Source organism: Hylobates moloch, unplaced genomic scaffold (assembly GCF_009828535.3).
Source record: "Hylobates moloch isolate HMO894 unplaced genomic scaffold, HMol_V3 SCAFFOLD_7, whole genome shotgun sequence".
Lineage (NCBI taxonomy): Eukaryota > Metazoa > Chordata > Mammalia > Primates > Hylobatidae > Hylobates > Hylobates moloch.
In genome coordinates, this window is record NW_026652282.1 from 13,277,276 (window position 1) to 13,298,466 (window position 21,191).

Here is a 21,191-nt window from a genome sequence, read left to right on the forward strand (position 1 = left end):
GGATTAGGGGAGTGATGGGGGAAGGGAAGGTGAGTGCAAAGAGAGAGAAGGAAAAGGTACTTTCCTTGACTCAGAGATATTCGGGGATAAAGATTCTTATTGGATTTTTGTGGCTTATAAATGTCACATGCGTTCGTGTGAAGAGTCTACCAAACAGGCTTTGTGTGAGCAATAATGCTTTTTAATCACCTGAGTGCAGGTGGGCTGAATTCGAAAAGAGAGTCAGCAAAGGGTGGTGGGATTATCATTAGTTCTTATAGGTTTGGGATAGGCGATTGAGTTAGGGGCAATTTTTTATGGGCAGGGGATGGATCTTACAAAGTACATTCTGAAGGGTGGGGAGAATAATACAAAGTACCTTCTTAAGGGCAGGGGAGGATATTACAAAGTATCTTCTCAAGGGTGGGGAGGGTATATCGTACAAAGTACATTCACAAGGGCAGGAGAATATCACAAAGTACATTATTGCAAAGGCAGGGGGGTGTATTGTCACAAAGTCAATTGATCAGTTAGGGTGGGGCAGGAACAAATCACAGTGGTGGAATGTCATCAGTTAAGGCAGGAACTGGCTAGTTTCACTTCTTTTGTGTATCTTCAGTTGCTTCAGGCCATCTGGATGTATACGTGCAGGTCACAGGGAATATGATGGCTTAGCTTGGGCTCAGAGGCCTGACAATAATGACCTCAAATAAGTGATTATCCAACCTACAATCAATACCTTCTGAAGCAGCCCATTCTATTTTCTGACAGCTTTAATCATCGGATACGTGAAAATAAGTCTCTAGACCATAAAATCCACAAGGGCATGGGTCTTAGGTCATGTTCATAGGTAGATCTCAAGGGCCTAAACAGTGCCTGGTACAGAGTAGATGCTCAAAAATGTTTGTCAAATGAATGCCTCCTGGTGGCTTCCCACAATGATTCTATTTCTACTCTAGAAAATTCAAAAGAAATCTGTTTCTTCATTATGACAACCCAACAAACATCTTAAGACAATTGTCATGTTTACCCCTCTTCAAACTCCACTATAATTTTTTTTCTTTTGCAAGTTAAACATTCCTAGTTCATTCAACCATTTCTTATAGGTTGGATTTCCAGTCCCCACAACAAAGATTTACTGGATGACTGTTATACAGTCACCACTGGGGAGGGGTGAGGCCATGAAAGAATTCTGGATAGTATCTACTCCATTCATCAGAGCCCGGCTCTGTCATCCAACACATTGTCCTAATTTGTCCACCAGAACAGTAATTAATGGTTTTGGCGAATGGCTGGCGGAAATCCACATGGACAGTGTCTACTATATTTCCCCAATAGAGCTGTCTGGCTACTTTATCCAAAAGAAGAAGGAGAAAAGGAAAGATAAGAAGAAGGAAGGGAGGAAGGGAGAGAGGGAGGGAGGGAGGGAGAAAGGGAAAGGAGGGAAGGAAGGAAGGAGGGAAGGAAAGAAGGAGGGAAGGAAGGAAGGAGGAAGGGAGGGAGGGAGGGAGGGATGGAAGGAGAGAAAAGGAAGGAAAGAAGGAAGGAAGGAACGAGGGAGGGAGGGAAGGAAGGAACGAGGGAGGGAGGGAGGGAAGGAAGGAAAGGGGGGAAGGAAGGAGGGAGGAACGAAGGGAAGGAATAACAGGTGGGAAGGTCCAAATATTAAAAACAAAAACAAAAAACAAATAAACAATGGTGCCCTGGTTTTTCAAGAGAAAGGCTATGAACTTCCCAAACTACAGACTGATGAATTTGATATTGATTCTAAGCCAGAGATCAGCAAATTATTCTCCAAAGTGCCAATTAGCAACTATCAGAGGCTTTTCAGGAAAAAGAAGTGAGGTTAACCTGGCACTACTTCACAACTTCATGCAGTGGTTCTCAACTGTGGCTTCACACTGGAATCACTTATGAATCCTCTAGAAATGATGAACTTCTGAGGCTCCATCCCAGGGATTCTGATTTCATTAGTCTGGGATATAGGCTGAGCACCAGGATTTTTCAAGGTTCTCCCAGTGATTCTAATGTGTAGCCTTGCTAGGCTAATGTGGTCCTTGCTGGGGCTGAGGACCACTGCGTTCATGCAAACTCCTGGGGATCAACACATCTCTTTTTAAGGACTCACAGTCTTTTTCTTTTAAGCCTATTCTAGAATATTGCATCTGGCCCTCCATCCATTTTTGAATATCAAGTTATGTTGGCACACAGCCATGCTCACTCGCATACACATTGTCAGTGTCTGCTTTCACACTCCTGCAGCAGCGTGGAGTCGTTGTGACTGAGACCATGTGACCCACAAGCCTCAAATAACTACTTACTCTCTGACACTTTTGAGAAAAGTTTGCTGACCTCTGGCTTAGAATCAATATCAAATTCACCAGTCTATAGTTTGGGGAATTCATGGCTTTTCTCTTAAAGAATCAAGGTACCATTGTTTCTTTATATATTTGTCTTTTTTTTAACTTTTAAGTTCAGGGGTACACGCGCAGGTTTGTTATATAGGTAAAAGCATGTCACAGGGGTTTGTTGTACAGATTATTTCATCACCCAGGTACTAATCCTAATACCCATTAGTCATTTTTCCTGATCCTCTCCTTCCTCTCACCCTCCATGTCCAGTGGGTCCCATTGTCTGTTATTCCCCCTATGTGTCCATGTGTTCTCATCATTTATCTCCCACTTATAAGTGAGAATATGCGGTGTATGGTTTTCTGTTCCTGTGTTAGTTTGCTAAGGATAATGGCCTCCAGCTCCATCCATATTCCTGCAAAGGACATGATCTCATTCTTTTTTATGGCTGCATAGGACCTTCTTACCTGTTACTCTCCTGAACCCTCTCCTACTCCTCATGATTACTTAGAAAGCCTGGCAATAAGGTGATTTTCACAATATCACTTATCACAACACTGAAGAGGAGATGTAATAGATTTTATTCTGATATATGAATGTATGTAATAGGAAGCCTTTTAAGATCACCTACAGTAGCATTTCATAATTGTTATATACATGAGGTTATTGACCAGAATAAGCATGTGTTTCATCAGTGTTTACATATTTCCTATCTGAGCATCCCACATACTGTATGCAGCCAAGCTTCCTACTCTACTCTCTGAAGCTGCAAGCTATTAAAACTGAAGATTATGATATATAACAAGTAATATTTGATATATAAGGTCTACTATTTAACATACACTGGATGGCACATAATAGGCAATGTATGTCTGTGAGGCAGATATTGTTGCTGTGGCACTGGCTCTTGGGCATTTTTGGATTTCACTCTGCAGGCATTTTTAAAACTTATGATCAATGATCCGTAAAAAATGAGCCCTAAAGTAAACCTGTGTTTCACTTTAGGCATGAATAGAATATATGGGAATAGAATATATGGGAAGACATCTGTAAGCATATCCACCCCAACTGCCTTTACCTAGATCCTTCTCATATTGCATAATAATAATCTGAATTTCTGAGATCATTCAGCATGATCTGCTGGTAGCACAGAAGGTGCAGATGGATGACGTGGCCAGAGCATTTATAATTATGTGTAATGCATACACATATTGCTTTACTCCAGGTGCATTAGAATTAGTGATAGTTTTGTCTGTCACTTGCACAGTAAATGTGGGCCTTCGCAGAGACTCATTTTCCATGGGATATTGATAAGCCCTAGAAATTTCTACAGCTGGAGAAACTGCATCACAGTGTGGACCTGCTTCAATTACGGACTTGCTCTGGTCCTAATAGTTGCAGGTTCAAAGAACACAGCATTGAGCTAGGCTGCTGGCAGCCCTCAGATATTAAGTACGTGAACATGCCTCCCATGTGGGAATCACTCTCATTTCAGTCAATAACGCTTGAAGAAAATGGAATCATTAATTGGAGTAGTAAAATCTGAGAAAGCATTTTAATGCACTTACTGCATGAAATGTTTTCACCATTAGAAAGTCCTGTGATTGAGGGGAAGAACTGCTGAGAATTTTCAAAATCTAAATGATCTTCAGAGCTACTCCTAAGCCTTTTACTAGCTTGATTTAAATCACAAGTAATGAATGACTATACAGTGTATCCCAACATAACATATACACAATTTATTAATATATATTTTGACAAGAAGATAAAGGAACCCATTTTGATTACCTTAAAGTCCCAAATATTCAGAATACCCAATGGCTCATGTGTCTGGTCTTGGAGTGACTGAGAAAGCTCCTCTCAGTCCCACCTCAGCTGAACTCCCATCTCATCACCAAGTGGCATCTGACCCTGCTTCCGGGTCCCTCAAGTTGTGACAGTCTGGATCATTGTTGATTTCTGGAAATCCACTTTAAACCATCACGAAGAGCTATTGATGTGCTTTTAGTACTGAGTTGATGTTTTTGTGATCAAATTCTTTTCTAAAAGAATTCATCTATGGTGGGTCTGTGGTATTGTTCTCTCAGCCAGAATATTTAATTAACCAGAAGAACCCATTTCCATATGTAACTTAACTAAGTTTAGTACATCAAGTCATAGAAAAAAATCATTGTTTGGATTCCACCCTGAGCAGGGAAGACCATACTCTGTTCTTTCCCCCATCAGAATGTGCCATAGCCCACCTAACAATGGTAGAGGTGAGATTTTACCTCAGTCCATCACCACATCTCAGGTAAAAACAGCAGAGGTGGAATTTGACCCTGGCTTGCCTGGCTCCAAAGCCCACGTTATCTGCACCTCACAATAATGTTTCAAATTATGTTTTTGTTGTTGTTGTTATTGTTGTTTTGTTTATTTGAGACGGAGTCCTACTCTGTCACCCAGGCTGGAGTGCGGTGGCACGATCTCAGCTCACTGCAACCTCCGCCTCCCTGGTTCAACCAATTCTCCCGCCTCAGCCTCCCGAGTAGCTGGGATTACAGGTGTGCACCACCACGCCTGACTAATTTTTTGTATTTTTAGTACAGGCAGGGGTTTCACCATGTTGGCCAGTCTGGTCTCAAACTCCTGACCTCAGGTGATCCACCTTCTTCAGCCTCCCAAAGTGCTGGGATTTCAGGTATAAGCCACCGTGCCCGGCCTCAAATTATGTTTTTTAAATGTACCAAGGCTGCTTGTTAATTAAAATAAAACTGGGATAAATCTTTTTTTTTTTTTTTCTGGATTACCAATATTTTATTATAATATTATGCAAGAATCTTGTTTTTTTGTGCATTATATAGTAAGCTCTTTGCTGCTATATTGCATATAGTTTTTTGTAAACATTTCTTTTTATTTTATTTTATTTTTTTTTTTTGAGTCTGCTTTGTTGCAACTTTTTTTTTTTTAATTTTTATTTTTTTATTATACTTTAGGTTTTAGGGTACATGTGCACAATGTGCAGGTTTGTTACATATGTATCCATGTGCCATGTTGATTTCCTGCACCCATTAGCTCGTCATTTAGCATTAGGTATATCTCCTAATGCTGTCCCCGCCCCCCCCACCCCCCACCCCACAACAGTACCCGGAATGTGATGTTCCCCTTCCTGTGTCCATGAGTTCTCATTGTTCAATTCCCACCTATGAGCTACTGGGATAAATCTTTTAATAAGACAATTAACCACCTGACACTCTCTTTGCTCAAATCCAAAGTTAAACAGAGTCACCATATGACTCAGCAAGTCCACCTAAGGTAGATATCCAAAAAAAAATGAACACATATGTCCACACCAAAACTTGTACATGAATGTTTACAGCAGCACTATTCCAATAACCAATAGGTGGAAACAAATCAAATGTCCAACTGATGAATGGATAAACAAAATGTGGTATATCCATACACTAGAATGTTATTCAGCCATAAACAAAAATGAAATTGATATATCCTACAACATGAATGTAACTTGAAAATATTATGCTAAGTGAAAGCTGCCTGACACACACACACAAAAAAAAAACCATGTACATGTGAGTACATTTATATGAACTGCCCAGAAAAGGTAAATCTCTAGAGACTAAAAGTGGATTCGTGGTTGTCAGGAGCTAGGGGTGGTGCAGGGAATGGAGAATGGGGAGTGACTACTAATGGGTACAGGATTTCTTTTTGGGGGAGATGGAAATCTTCTGGATTACATTGTGGTGATAGTTGCACAACTTTGTGAAAACACTGACTTGTAAACTTTGAAAGGGTAAATTGTATCATATGTGAATTATATCTCAAATGTAAAGGAAGGGAGGAAGGAAGGGAAGGAGGGAAAGGGGGAGGGAGGGATGGGGAAGGAAAGTAGGAAGGAACAAGGAAGCAAGCAAGCAAGCGAGCTTTCAGGCTAAGGGAGACTAAGGGAGAAACAAACTTGAAATAGGATGCGGGAGAAGCCTCCCCAAGGCTAGGATTCAGCCTTCACTGGAGAGGATGGGCTACAGCCCACTTGGTGGAGGAGGAGTGTGTCAGGTTGTCCTGGGGTTGCACTGGGCCAGAGCTGGTCTGTGTACTGAGAGCCCTGGCCAGAAACTGTGGGCCACAGCTGGCAAGCTGCAAATCCCCCAATATGGGCCATCAGGCCAAGGCTGGTGGGAAGGAAACCGCACACTGGAGTCCTGATAATTCCTGACAAAGCTTCCCTTGGGGAGTGCTGTTGAATTTTCTGGAAGCTGGCATGGCTGGACTCTCCAGAAAATCACAAAGGTGTCACCTGCAGGGGGTCCTGCTGAGCTCATGAGGAAGCCAGCCGGGGCACCTATGGAAGAGGTTGTCACTGAGCCCACCACAGCTGGGGCACCTGCAAAACTTGCCATGAAGCTGCCCATGGAGTGCCATTGAAACTCACTGGCATGAGCTCCACTGGGTATCCCACATGCCCAGCCCACTGCCACAGGAACAAGGAGAAGCAAAGCATACCAACACTAGAAAGAGAAGCCCTACCCTTCTCCCGAGTCATCCCAGCAGCCTCTACCAACAAAGCTCAGCATCATGCCAGTCAGCAAGCGGGAAAGATCCCAGAATCACTATCTGGGCAACAAAGTGTGGATTTGGAGCTGAGGGGCAAAAGATTGATATTAATGGCTGTTCTTTAACTATGAAAGGAGTTTGTGTTCAAATAAGTTTGGAAAACCCTACTTAACACACCACCCTCTTGATATACATTATTAGCAGGTCTAACATGTTCTATGGGAACACACCTTATTTTACTCTGCTCGACGTAGCATTTCCAAAATTCACTTGATCACAGAACTCTGTTCCTCCTGATCATTAACACCCACGCTCTCTGGGAAACGGCTCCGAGTGTGGTGTGGTGAAACTGGCAAAATAACCAGAACAGGAAAGAAGCCACGGCGGTTGGAGAGCAGCTTGTGTGCCTTCACTGAATCACATGGAGCCGTCTGCTGCTGAAGGGATTCCTCTGGAACAGAATGCACACAAATGGAGTCATCTGGCCAGGCTCCCTCACGGCATTCCATCATTTTATTTACTGCACACAAACCATAAGCTCTGCAGACACTGTGGAAATACAGTTTATTTAGGTAACTAAAAATATCCCCCAAATGGCATTTGGCCATTGCTGCATTTCCCAACTCCTCTGGCTTGCCCAGGCCCTGCTCTAAAAATTACCCCTTGCTGATCCAAGGAAAAGAAGATGGGGGATTTAACAACCAGAACTGATGGTATTGAGGTCAGGGGGCTTGGGACGCCATAATCCTGCCTAGCTACTCAGTCAATTTTCCCTTTTTGAGATTCCTAAGGGAATTAGACATACACAAAATCACAAATGAGAATCAAAACAGTGTTTTATTATCTGCCCGCTGGAAAGGGCAAAACGCAGCTAAGAAAAGAGTGACCATACATGGGCTGTGTGGGGAGAGAGCTGCTACATCATTCAGTCATGGGTTCAAAACCCAGTTCACTCCATTTCTGAGCAGCTGGCCTCCAGATCCAACTGCTTATGCCCAAAATAACATGCCTATAACGTTACTTATCGCAGCAGGGCTTTTAACAGCAAAAGAATGAGAATAACCTAAGTATTCATCAAAAGCGGACTGGTTGAATAAGCCATGGTACATCATGCAAAGAAAAACGATGGGCTGGGCGTGGTGGCTCACATCTATAATCCCAACATTTGGGGAGGCCAAGGCAGGCAGATTGCTTGAGCCCAAGAATTCAAGACCAGCCTGGGTAACATAGGGAGACCCTGCCTCTCCAAAAAATACAGAAATTAGCCAGGCATGGTGACTTGTGCCTATAGTCTCAGCTACTTGGGGGCACTGAGGCGGAAGGATCACTTGAGCCCACAAGGTCAAGGATGCAGTGAGCCATGTTTGCACCACTGCACTCCAGCCTGAGTGACAAGGCAAGACCCTGAAAAAAGAAGGAAGGAAGGAAGGAAGGAGGGAAGGAAGGAAGGAAGGAAGGAAGGAAGGAAGGAAGGAAGGAAGGAAGGAAAGGAGGGAGGGAAAAAACAATGAAAACTATGCAGCTATAAAAAGAAAATGAGGGAGATGTCCACCTAATGCTACAGAGAGAATTCCAGGAAATAATGTTAGGTGGAAAAAACAGGTGAACAGCATTGTATATCATATACTCCTGTGTGTAAGAAGGGGGGAAATTACAAACTGTATTCATACTTGCATGTGTTTGGCAAGATTCTTTCTAAAACCTGATGAAAGGAGTTACATAGGAGGCAAGAAGGAACCAAGAAGAAGCAAATGAGGAGAAAGCTTACCAGTCTATTTTTAAAACTTTTTTTAGTTTTTGAACTATGTCAATGTGTTATTACCAATTTGAATTTTTAAAATCTCCCCCCTCCCCCCCCCAAAAAAAACACCAGTCTGCCACTTGCTAGGTACATGGTCCTAGCCAAGTCATTAACTTCCAATCTTAGGTTCCTGAATATGTAAATTGTCGGCAGTGATATGTATCTTGCAGAGCTGTTGTGAGTGTCGAATGTCACATTGTCAGTGAAAATGCTCTGCAATGGTGGGTTCTTCATTGAACTCCCAAAGCCTGCACCCATAGTTTTGTTAATCGAAAGTAATTATCAAGGACAATGAAGTACATGGAGGCTCACAACATAATTGTTCATTTTCTTTCAGCGCATGTATTTTAGAGGATGCACATATCTCTCTCTAAATTGAGCTCCTTCATTAGCAAATGATCAATTAAAGCAGTGTCTTTCTGTATTTAAAAAAAAGTACATTTCCCAAACTCGTACCCCACATTCCTATGATCCTCTCCATTAACATTATACTTAATCTTTTCCATGTGATTAGAAATTTGATGTTCTAAACCCTAATAAATTACTGGCATTTTGATATAATTATTATTATTACTAATGAGGATTCAAATATACAAAAAGTTTATTTAAAAAAATACTTATATTTTCTTATATTCCAAATAGAAAACAATTATTACAGGAAGGTACACACCATGCTTGTGTCCTCACAGAACTGTTCAACTGTTAGAAAAGAACAGATACATTTGTCAGGTAGAGGAGCAAAAGAATTGGAAGACATGAATCAGAGATGAAGTGTATTTGACCATTTAAGTCCGCTCTCTACTCAAGAAGAGAAGGCGGAGAAGGAAAGGGCAGGGTAGGATGAACACTTAGCTACATATCACAAACTAAAAAATAACAAATATGATAGGTTCTCCATCTTCTTTCCTGTTAACTCCCAGTGGACTTAGTTGTGAATTTGGCAGTGTCACATCCAACTCATGACATAAGAAAGTTGCTCACTGACTTAAGAAAACTGCCCTATGAATTTCTATGCCATATGAATATCAATCTGAGAAGTACATTAAAATAAATATGTCTACACTCTTATTTGAACACTAAATATAATTGGTATTGAGCACATGCTTCAATGACTGTTGTCTGTTAAAAATGGCAACCTTGGAATAAGTTTTCATGGTAGTTTTTTTTTTTTTAATGTCCACAAAACCTTTAATAGTCCACAAAACCTTTGATATGCCTCCCTTCAAGAGGTAAAGCCTAACTCTCGTCTTTAGTGTGGGCTGGACTTGATGACTGACCTCTAACAAATAGAATGTGGCTGAAGTGACTGTGGGTGGTGAGTTTGGGGATTAGGTCATAAAAAGGTACTGTGGCTTCCATCTTGGTCACGTCACCTCTAGCCCTCTCTTGGATCACTTGCTCTGGGGGAAGCCCTCTGCCATATTGTGAGCTGGCCTATGGAGGGGAACACATTGTAAGGAGCTGAGGGAGGCCTCCAGCCAATAGTCATGAGGATCTAACATCTCCTGACAAGAGCCATGTGAATGCACCATCTTGGAAGCAAATTCTCCAGCCCCAGCCAAGTTTCCAGATGACTGCAACCCCAGCCAACAGGTTGGCTGCAATCTCATGAGAGACCTGGAGCCAGAACCATCAGCCAAATCACTCTCAGATTCCAGACCCTCAGAAACTATAAAATTAATAAATTTTTGTTGTTGTAAGCCACAAATTTGGAGGTAATTTATTTCACTGCAAAAGATAACTAATGCAGATTCTCAAAATGTAATTCTGAGTAAATGATTGCAAACTGCAATTCCATCTCATTTCTCCACCAAAAAAAAAAAAAAAGGTCTAACACAGCCTTGAAAAAAATTCAAGATTGTGGTATCTGGTGAAACCAGAATTAAGATTTCCAGCCAGGTGAATTGGCTCACACCTGTAATCCCAGTACTCTGGGAGGCCAAGGCAGAAGGATTGCTTGAGTCCAGGAGTTCAAGACCAGCCTGGGCAACATAGGAAGATTCCCCCCCCGCCACCCCACCCCACCCCATCTCTACAAAAAATTTAAAAACTAGCTGGGTATGATGGTGTGTGCCTGTAGTCCTATCTACTCAGGAGACAGGCAGGAGGATAGCTTGAGCCTGAGACATCGAGGCTGCAGTGAGCAGTGATTGCTCCGCTGCACTCCAGCCTGGGTGACAGAGTAAGACCCTGTCTCAGAAAAAAAAAACAAAAAAAAAACTCCAAATTCCATCATATCACAACTATATTCCTTGCATTTATCCTCTCATTTATTCATTCAACAAACATTATCAAGCACTTACTCAGTGCCAGACCGTGTTCTAGACCCTGTGATACAGCAGCAAGTGAGACAAACCAAAATCTCTGCCCTCCTGAGGCTTACATACTAGTGAAAAAGAAATAAACAACAATACACAGTATACTAGGTAGTGATAAGACCTTAGGAGCTCAAAGAATGCAACGATTCAGGTCAATCAAACTTCATTTGCGGCTCTCAAAATAGCTCAGGGCAGTTTCCCTCCTTGTAGTGATTCAGAGACAGGCTCCTTCCATCTCATGGCTCCACCTTCCCAGGGACTTGGAGTCCTCTGAAGATTGTCAGTAGATGAGGAAAGTGAGGGAGAAGGTACACTTGCTTCTCAGTCACCTCCAACCAAGAGTGATACACAACCCTTCCACTCACAGGCCATGGCAATAAAATGTTATGTAGCCCCGTTGCTATGTAAAGTAATCTAGGGAACGTAGCCCCAACTATAGTGCTATGCTAGAAAGAATAGCAGAATCTTTGGTAGGCAGCCATTTTTCTCGGCTACAGTCTCATTGATCTATTCCATCCCTGCCTGTTCTACCTGCCAGCCCAGGCTTTAGCCCAGGCACACTCATGCCAAGGGGAACAAATATCTCCCATCTGGATATCTGTAATCTCACTGTAAAAATTTCAATCCTTTTTGTGAGTCATTTCCTTGGGTTTTTTTTTTTTTTAATCACCTGTAGGGGCGACATATGGAGTTCTCAATCCTCAGAGAAGTTTATCAGATTTAATTTTTCATTCCTTGAGATAAGAAATCACCAGCTTACCTGGCAACTCTATGAGCTTTAATTGGGGACTACATGGGGAGGTGGAGTGGGTATGTGCTGACAGCCACTCACAGCTTTGCTAAGGGTGAGTGAGTGGGGTCTCCACTAAACTTTATTCCAGGCATCATCTTAACTACTTATCCACAGCCACTCTCCCAAGTCAAAGAAACACTTTGCAAATGCATATTCACTGCACATGGTCCTTCTCCAAGAGAAAAGAACGGCCCCCAGTTAATTGTACAAGCAGCTAAATGTCAGGGGCAATCACTGAGATGAGAGTGGCTCATCAAAGCAAGTCAGGAAAGAGGAGTCTTATTTAAAAGCTAAATGGGGTTCTGAAAGGCAGACCCTGAGAAGAGCGATTTCTGGGCTGATTTCACTTTAATGCAAAGATCCATTCTTTGCTCTTACTCTCTATGATTATTTTATACAAATTGCATTACATCAATTCCTTGGGAAATACAGGTGTAAGCTGCATTTCCATTTCCTAGAATTGAAAATGACTTCGGAGGGGCTCAATTGGAATTTTTTAAATCTTCTTTAAACATTCATATGTTCTGGAGGCAATAGATGTGAATACAGAGACACATTGCCTTGGTTGACAGTTTCAAAGTCTATAACATCAACCTGTAACCTTATATGCTAAAGAAATCTGTTCGCCCAAGGAAGTTTAACAACTTCCCCTTGGAAAGGCAAATCATCAGCATATTTCTATAAAAGTGAATTAATTTGATACCACAAGGAAAAAAATGCCACCCTGGGTTTTTAATTAGTTATCACATCTGTTCCGATTCTGAATTTAAAACTGAATGTTTAGCGTCAGTACACAATGTCGCGGTCACTTTAACTCAGGAGAGTTAAAAGTGGTCCTGCTGTCTCTATGACGTTAGAACTGAACACTGCAAGAACCGTACTCTCATCCCAATCCTGCTCTTTAAAGCCACAGACAGAAACATCTTTGAATGAGTGTATTCATTTTCTAGGTCTGCTATAACAAAGTACCGCAAATTTGGTGGATTTAAGCAACAGAAATTTATTCTCTCCCAGTTCTGCATGTCAGAAGTCCAAAATCAAGGTGTTGTCAGAGCCATACTCCCTCCCAAGTCTGTAGGGAGGATCCTTCCTTGCCTCTTCCAGTTTCTGGTCACCCTAGGAATTCCTTGGCTTGTGTCAGTATCACTCCAATCTCTGCCCTATCGTCACGTGGTCATTTCCTCACCATGTGTCTTCTGTCTTCCCATGGTGTTTTTCTCTTCTTATAAAGACATCAGTCACATTGAATTAGGGCTCACCCTAATGACCCATTTTACCTTGATTACATCTGCAAAGACTCTACTTCCAAAAAACGGTCATAGTCACAGGTACTAGGGATTAGGACTTCAACCTATCTTTTGGGGGGACCCAGTTCAACCCATAATAGAAGGTAGCCCAGATAAGGGGTTCAAAACATTATTGCAAAGATCATAAAGCCTGCAAAGCTACTACAACAGCTTTGCAAAGTAACATTTGCAGAGCCTGGAGCAAGCATATGAATGCAGTCTCACATACCGTAGTCTAAAGATATAGAATTTACGAATCAAGCTACACCAACAGCTTGGCATACCTCCCCACCCAGCACCCCACACCCTGGGGACCATCATTCCCTTGGATAGGCTAAAGAAACCTAAGTTTACTCCAAGGTCAGCCATGTCTGTGAGTCTAAATACCAGAATGGGTCTTGTGGGACAGGGCATGGTGGAAGCTGGACCCAAGTCAAGGATGCCTAGGCAGTGTCAGGGTGACTGGATCTGCCCCCAGACCGACCAAGTCAAGCTCCCCAAGGAGCCGGGAAGGACACTTTCACAGCTCAAGATTTCCAGGCAGTTCTAAGCATTTTCCAAAACACCACCACCCAAGCAGAGGGGGAGGAGGGAACAGTTATTTGGGGCACCCCATCTGCCTAATCACCCACATTGGGTGATTTAGAACAGCCAACTTAATGTGTTTTTTTCTTAATTTTAATTTTAATTTTTTTTTTTTTAGAGATGGAATCTCACTCTGTCGCCCAGGCTGGAGTCCAATGGCTGATCATAACTCACTGCAGCCTCAAACTCCTGGGCTCAAGAGAGTAGCTGGATCTACAGGTGTACCACACTGTGCCAGACTAGAATGGCCATCTTCAAATGAAAGCAGCCACTCTTCCTCTGGTTTCCTGGGGTAGAAGCTGTCCCCCCACCCTCCACCATGCTTGCGCGCGCGCGCACACACACACACACACACACACACACACACACACACACTTACAGGTTCTCAGCCCAGAATCCTCTGGCCTGGGGGGCCTAGGAGAGTACATCTCTCTCCCGTAATTCCCAGTAACTTAATCAGTTATCGCACTTACAAAAATGTCTTTAAAAACATTAAAAATTCATCAAACTTTAAAACATTTCAAATTTTATGAGTTCAAAAACATTCCAAAAGTCATTGTCTTCCATTGCTTGTGGTGTATGAGGTCTTATAAGGTGTGGGGCCCAGGGCAGGGGCCCCTGGTGTCCTGGTCTGAGGGCAGCACTGCTACCTAGTTGTGATGCAGCTGCTCAAAAGAATTCTGGTTCCTTTGCAAGCCCCAGAGGGACACACAATTCCCTCAGTGCCCCAACCTTGGGCAAAAGTCAGCCCCAAATCATCTCACCACTAGGGGCCAGAATTGGTTACTGAGGCAAGTCTGATCCCACCAACTGAACTGCTGGGAGCAGATCGTGCCCGGTTCTTCAGAATCCCTGCAAGCAAGCCACCTGTTCTGCTTGGTTCCTGGGCAGGGCAACCTAGGTTGAAACACTTTAGTGGAACCCTGAAGAAGCTGTGTGAGGTTCTGAGGTCCTGATATAAGAAAGAGTCCCAGGCTTGGAGTGAAAAGAGATCCGATCCTACTCTTCCTCCTTTCCTCAAGTAGCCATATGAACTTGGGTGTGGCATTTATATTCTCTAAGCCTTGACTGTCCCCTGTAAAATGGAAATAATAAACCATAATCATAATATCTCTCCAGCATATGTCATAGAGGGTTGCTTCTGCTCTTGCACCATACACTGGGTTTGTTGGGTCATGACATCTTGTAGCTGTCATTAAGGAGCTATAATTTCCACTAAGGAGTTAGAGTCCTAGAATGGTTTACCCTCCAGGCCTAATAAATTCAAGCTTAGATGATGATGATGATAACAATATAATGTAATCAATTAATATTTTATGTAAATACGAAAATAATACTGATAAAACAAGGGCAGGTTCTTTTTTTTTTTTTTTTTTTTTTTTTTTTGGAGACAGAGTCTCGCTCTGTCGCCCAGGCTGGAGTACAGTGGCACAAACATGGCTCACTGCACCCTCGACCTCCCAGGATCAAGTGATCCTCCTGCCTCAGCCTCCAGTGTAGCTGAGACTACAAGGATGCACCACCATGCCTGGGTAATTTGTTTTTTTTTTTTTTTTTTTTTTTTTTAGATGGGGTCTTAAAACTATGTTGCCCAGGCTGGCCTTGAACTCCTGGCCTCAGGTGATCCTCCCCCTACCCTGGCCTCCCAAAGTGCTGGGATTACAGGTGTGAGCCACCATGCCCAGCCCAAGGGCAGGTTCTGTTTGATGAAGGGGGTAATCGTTTATGTGATATAATATAAATATAATATAAATAATATTTATATTATAATATTATAATATAACATAAAGGGAGAGGTGCTAGGAAAATCCCCAATATAAACATAATATCTATTCTTTGCTGTTGTCTACAGTTCAATTATCAGAGTATTTTTTTCCTTTGGTTGAGTCGTGCCCACTTCTCATGTCCCACTTGAAAAGCCATAAACTTACTAACATGTCAGTACAAATGTGCTTATCACACAGTGCACTTTCCAGAGAGGTGACAAGCCCAAAAGACCTCCGTGCCCAGGAAGGGGTGGGGAGTTATGGGAGAAGAAATGAGTTAGGAAGCAGAAAGCAGGATCAGGGGCTGGTAAAAAGACAGACCAAAGGAAAACTGAAAGACCCCTGAAAGGTAGTTTCTACCAACCTCATACTTCAAAGCCTCACAACCTGGCCCAGTCTCAGGACAAATGGATATATATACATATGCACTTATACAATTATATACATAAATTATGCATGTGGGTGTACTTTTTTCCCAGCACACTGATATTAAGGGAGAAACGAAAAATACGATGTAAGTAGATAACGCCTAAAAAGGAAGCCTCACGAATGAGCTATATAGACAGGATTTCCAGGAAGCTAATCATATCTCACAAAGAAATTGAGATGCCCTCTTGATCTTTATCTGAAAAGAAAGTCTTTCCAGCTGTAATAAACTTACAATCTAGAAGAGCTCAAAAAGTCCTCCAGCTTTGTTAGTGAAAAGCAACCTGTCTTTAAGTGCCCCAGGTCATGTCCTCTTTTCTCATCTCAAATTATTCTGGGACAATCAGAAAGAAAGTGATCTACATCTGTTTACCTTTCTGAAAAAAGAAAGATGTCAGAGCTGCCTGCCAGGAGTTTTTTACAGTGTAGTTCCTCTTAGACACAGGAAATGGGGAGAAAGTCGCTGTCATTTAACAGATATTAATTTTGACCAGCCATGAATGAAACTTCTGCTGCTCCTGAAAAATAAGTGTAGCTTGCCATGCCCTCAGACATGTGATTGGAATCAATTCTCCACCTGTCCACGACTTTTGCCATGTGGTTTTGCCATGGAAAAATCACTAAAGCATCTCACTAAAGCAGCAGTCTATCTTTGCCCCTTCAGTCTGAGCCCCACCTATAAAGGGCCTGAGAGTAAATAGTTGAGGCTTTGCAAGCAAGACTGTCTCTTTTGCAACTACTTGTAGCACAAAAGTGGCTATAGAAAATATGTGTATAAATGGACATGAATGTATTCCAATGAAACTTTATTTACAAGAGCAGATGGCCGGCCAGATTTGGCCCACAGCCATAGTATGCCTACTTCTAGCCTAGACACACTATTACCATAGCAATAATAGCTAAGGATCATATTGACAAGAGCTTACTTATGTCATTGTGATGCAGTGTTCCCTTCACCCAGAAGGCTCTGCCCACCTGTGCTTGTTGTTGATATCCTTTTTCTTTATGTCTTAGACTCCTCTTCCAAGAAGCCTGAGACTGCTTACCTTAGAAGAGTGTTCTAATCACCTATTTTTACTCATCCTTCTCCTTCATCACACTAAAAGTGTCTAAAAGCAAGGTTATGTCTTAATCACTTTTATATGCCCAGAGCCTTGTGGAGAACCTAGACCATAGAAGATGCTCAGTAAGTGAATGTGAAGTGAATAATTCAAGGAAATACAATCACTTCAAGAGAATGAGAGGACAAGCCACGAACTAGGAGAAAATGTTTGCAAAAGACAGATCTGATAAAGAACTATAATCCAAAACACACAAAGAACTCTTAAAACCCAGCAATATGGAAAATGAACAATCCAGTTTAAAAAATGGGCAAAAGATCTGAACAGACATCTCACCAAAGAAGATATGAAGATGGCAAATAAACATATGAAAAGATGCTCCATATCATCTGTCATCAAGAAAGTGCAAATTAAAACAACAATGAAATAGCACTACATACCTATTAGAATGGTGAAAATCCAAAACACTGATAACACCAAATGCTGGCAAGAATGTGGAGCAACAAGAGCTCTCATTCATTACTAGTGGGACTACAATATGGTACAGCCACCTTGGAAGACAGTTCAGCAGTTTCTTGCAAAACTAAACATACTCTTACCATACAATCCAGCAATCATGCTCTTTGGTATTTACCCAAACAAGTAGAAAATTTATGTCCACACAAAAACCTACATACAGATATTTATAGCAGCCTTATTCATAATTGCCAAAATTTGGAAGCAACCCAGATGTCCTTCAGTACCTAGATAAATGGTGGTACGTCCAGACAATGAAATATTTTTCAATGCTAAAAAGAAATGAGCTATCAAGCTACGAAAAGGCAGGAAAGAACCTTAAATGCATATTACTAAGTGAAAGAAGCCAATCTGAAAAGTCTACATACTGTATGGTTCTAACTATATGACATTTTGGAACAGGTGAAACTATGGAGATGGTAAAAAGGTCAGTTGTCTCCAGGGGTTGGGAAGAGGGAGGGATGAATAGGCAGAGCACAGAGGATGTATAGGAATGTGAAAGTATTCTGTATGATACTGTAATGGTGGATCCGTATCATTATACATTTGTCCAAACCCATAGAATGTGCACCACTAAGAGTGAACCCTGATGCAAACTACACTTTGGATGATAACGACATGTCAATGTAGGTTCATCAATTGTAACAAATGAACCACTGTGGTGTGGGATGTTGGTAATGGAGGAGGCCAGATGTGGCACAGGGGAAGGGGACATATGAAATTCTATGCTTTCTGCTAATTTTGCTGTAAAATGAAAATTGCTCTAAAAATAGTCTATTTTTAAAAATGCACATGCAATTACATATCATTGTTGCAAGTCTTTACTCAGCCTCTTCTATGGCCCTTATTCTCAGGAGACACTGAAAGCTAATTACTTGATTAGACAATGGCTCCTTAGATCTGACAAGGTCGAAGCACAACCAAAAGCACAAGTGACAAAAGAAAAAATAGATAAATTGGACTTCACCAAAATTAAAAATGCTTGTGCTGCAAATGTTACTATCAAGAAAATCAAAAGACAACCCACAGAACAGGCAAGTGTTTCTTTTTTCCACATCAAAATGGCATCTGCTTTATTTGGTATACTTTCATTTCAGAACAAAATAAACAAAAAAGCACAATACACAACATCCAATATCCTGTTATAAAAGTAGAAAGAGAATGGGGCTTAAGGCTCTTGTTTCCTGCCTTAGACACACGGACAGGAGAGAAAAAACACTAGACATCAGCAGAGGGAACCAGGTGGGATAAGGCCACTCAAGGCGCGGGACAGAGCCACTCAAGGAACCATGGGGACACTATACAAGGGCACAAGGTTTCCAAATATAAACTCCTAGTCTACTTCTTCCATGGAAGACCCATTCTCCTCACCCTCAAGCAGGGGTATCTCATCAGAAACAACAGCATTGGGTTCCTCTGTTGTCGCTTCATCTTCATCAATACCTATACCTAGCTTGATCATGTGGTAGATGCAGCTGGAGGGTCTGGGGATCCTCAAGGGAGAAGCCAGAAGAAAACAGAGCAGTTTCAAACAGCAGCACCACCAGGTCCTTGACAGCTTTGCTGTTCTTGTCTGTCTCAGCCTTCTGCTGCAGCATCTCCACAATGGGATGGTCGGGTTGATCTTCAGGCGCTTTTTGGCCACCATGTAGCCCATTAGAGAGTTGTCTCCAAGTGCCTGAGCTTTCATGATTCACTCCATTATTGGCTGTCCAGCCATAGGTGCTGATCACAATGCAGCAGGGTGAAGACACAAACCTATTGGAGGTTGTCACCTTCTCAACCTTCTTATCTAAGATTTCTTTCATGAGCTTGCAGAGGTTCTCAAACTTTGCCTTGCTCTCCTCCATTTTCTTCTTCACCTCTCATCCTCAGGTAGCTCGACCTGAGGTAATAGAGACCAGGCTCTTCTTATCAAACTCCTCGACCAGCTGCATGCAGTACTCATCAGTGGGCTTGGTCTAGTGTACCACCTTGAAGCCCTGCTTTGAGAGGTGTTTGCCTGCTCTTTGTGCTCACCAGTGATGTAATAGATGGACTTCTGTGCCTCCTTCATGTGAGAGAGATACTCTGACAGAGCCGTCATCTCATCTTCAGACTGGGAGGTGTGATAGCACAGCAGCTCAGACAGACGTCCCTGGTTAGTGGAGTCCTCATGGATCCCAAGCTTTAGATTTTTAGAGAATGCTTCATAGAATTTCTTGTAATTCTCCTTCACTTCTGACAGCTCAGAGGAGGGCTCAAGCCACTTCTTAACAACGTTTTCATGAATGACTTTCAAGATTTCGCTCTGCTGGAGCACTTCTCAGGAGAAGTTCAGGGGCAGATCCTCAGGGTCCAATAGTTCAAATAATTAAATAGGGAAAGAGATTGACAGCAAAACTAACTATTAAAAGGAGTACATTCAATTCGCAATTGCAGATATGGAACCAACCTAAGTGCCCATCAACCAACAAGTGGATAAAGAAAATGTGGTATATATACACCATGGAATACCACTCAGCCATAAAAAGGAATAAAATAATGTCTTTTGCAGCAACTTGGATGGAGCTGGAGGCCATTATTCTAAGTGAAGTAACTCAGGAATGGAAAACCAAATATCGTATGTTCTCACTTATAAGTGGGTGCTAAGCTATGAGGATGCAAAGGCATAAGAATGATATAATGGACTTTGGGGACTGTGGAGGGGGAAGTTAGGAGGGGGTGAGAGACAAAAGACTACATATTGGGCACCCTGTACACTGCTTGGGTGATGGAGAGAGCAAAAATCTCAGAAATCACCACTAAAGAATGTATCCATGTAACCAAAACCACCTGTACCCCCAAAACTATTGAAATAAAAATAAAAATTAAAAGAGTGCATTAAGTATATATTTTTGGGAAAAAACATATAATCTCTTATCCCCACCAATGTTATACAGTCTTAGTAGCAAGTAGAAGATATATAATTGTAATTGTTGCAAAATTGTTCTGTGTACTCTAAAAGTAAACAAAATAAGCTTTGAGAATTGTATTTAGTTTTTTGTTATCTAAAAAACACCTCAAAAACATTGCAGCTATGAAAACGGTGGAGAATTTCCAGGCCAATTTCTGCATGAAAGCCTGACCCTGTAGGGCTAAGGGGAAAAGCAAAGCCTCAAAACTTCTGGAGTCCTTTGTACCCTGATCAATAATGCAAACACTTGCCCTCAATTCCATGGCCTCCCTGGGCCAGAAGAACTGACACTGGAATCCGAGGCACACAGAAAAGGGGGTGTCCTGGGGTAAGGGCGGGGCCAGATCTAGACCTGCCTGCCCCACTTCTCACCAAACTCCCATCGCAGATCTAGACCTGCCTGCCCCACTTCTCACCGAACCCCCATCGCCACCACCAAGCCTCGTGGAACTGCTCTGATCTGAGCCAGAGCATCAGGAACGTCAAATGTCAAATCAAGCTTGGAGCAGCTAACTTTGAGGGATAGTTATCTACTTTAAATTTTGGATGTTTTAAAAATATTTGAAACAAAAGCCATCTCTGTAATCCCTTTTCAGCCATTTTTTAATCTTCTTTTGGACTAAGACAGGTGTTTAAATCAATAATTTAAAGAAACTTGCATATATATATAAAATATAAAAAATATTAGAAATGACAGTCAAAAAGTTCAACTTTAATTAACCACTTCATTGGTTGTGAGTTTCACTTCCTAGCAGTCATCCACTAGTTAATATTTGTTAATCTCCATAGCAGAGTGAACAGACCCAAAAATCACAAAAAAAGT

The 21,191-nt window shown here is 41.9% G+C and overlaps 1 pseudogene; it reads right to left on the minus strand.

The window, feature by feature from the left end:
* Positions 1 to 18,766: 18,766 nt before the first annotated feature.
* Positions 18,767 to 19,783, minus strand: LOC116812271 (heat shock protein HSP 90-beta-like; annotated as a pseudogene).
* Positions 19,784 to 21,191: the final 1,408 nt, after the last annotated feature.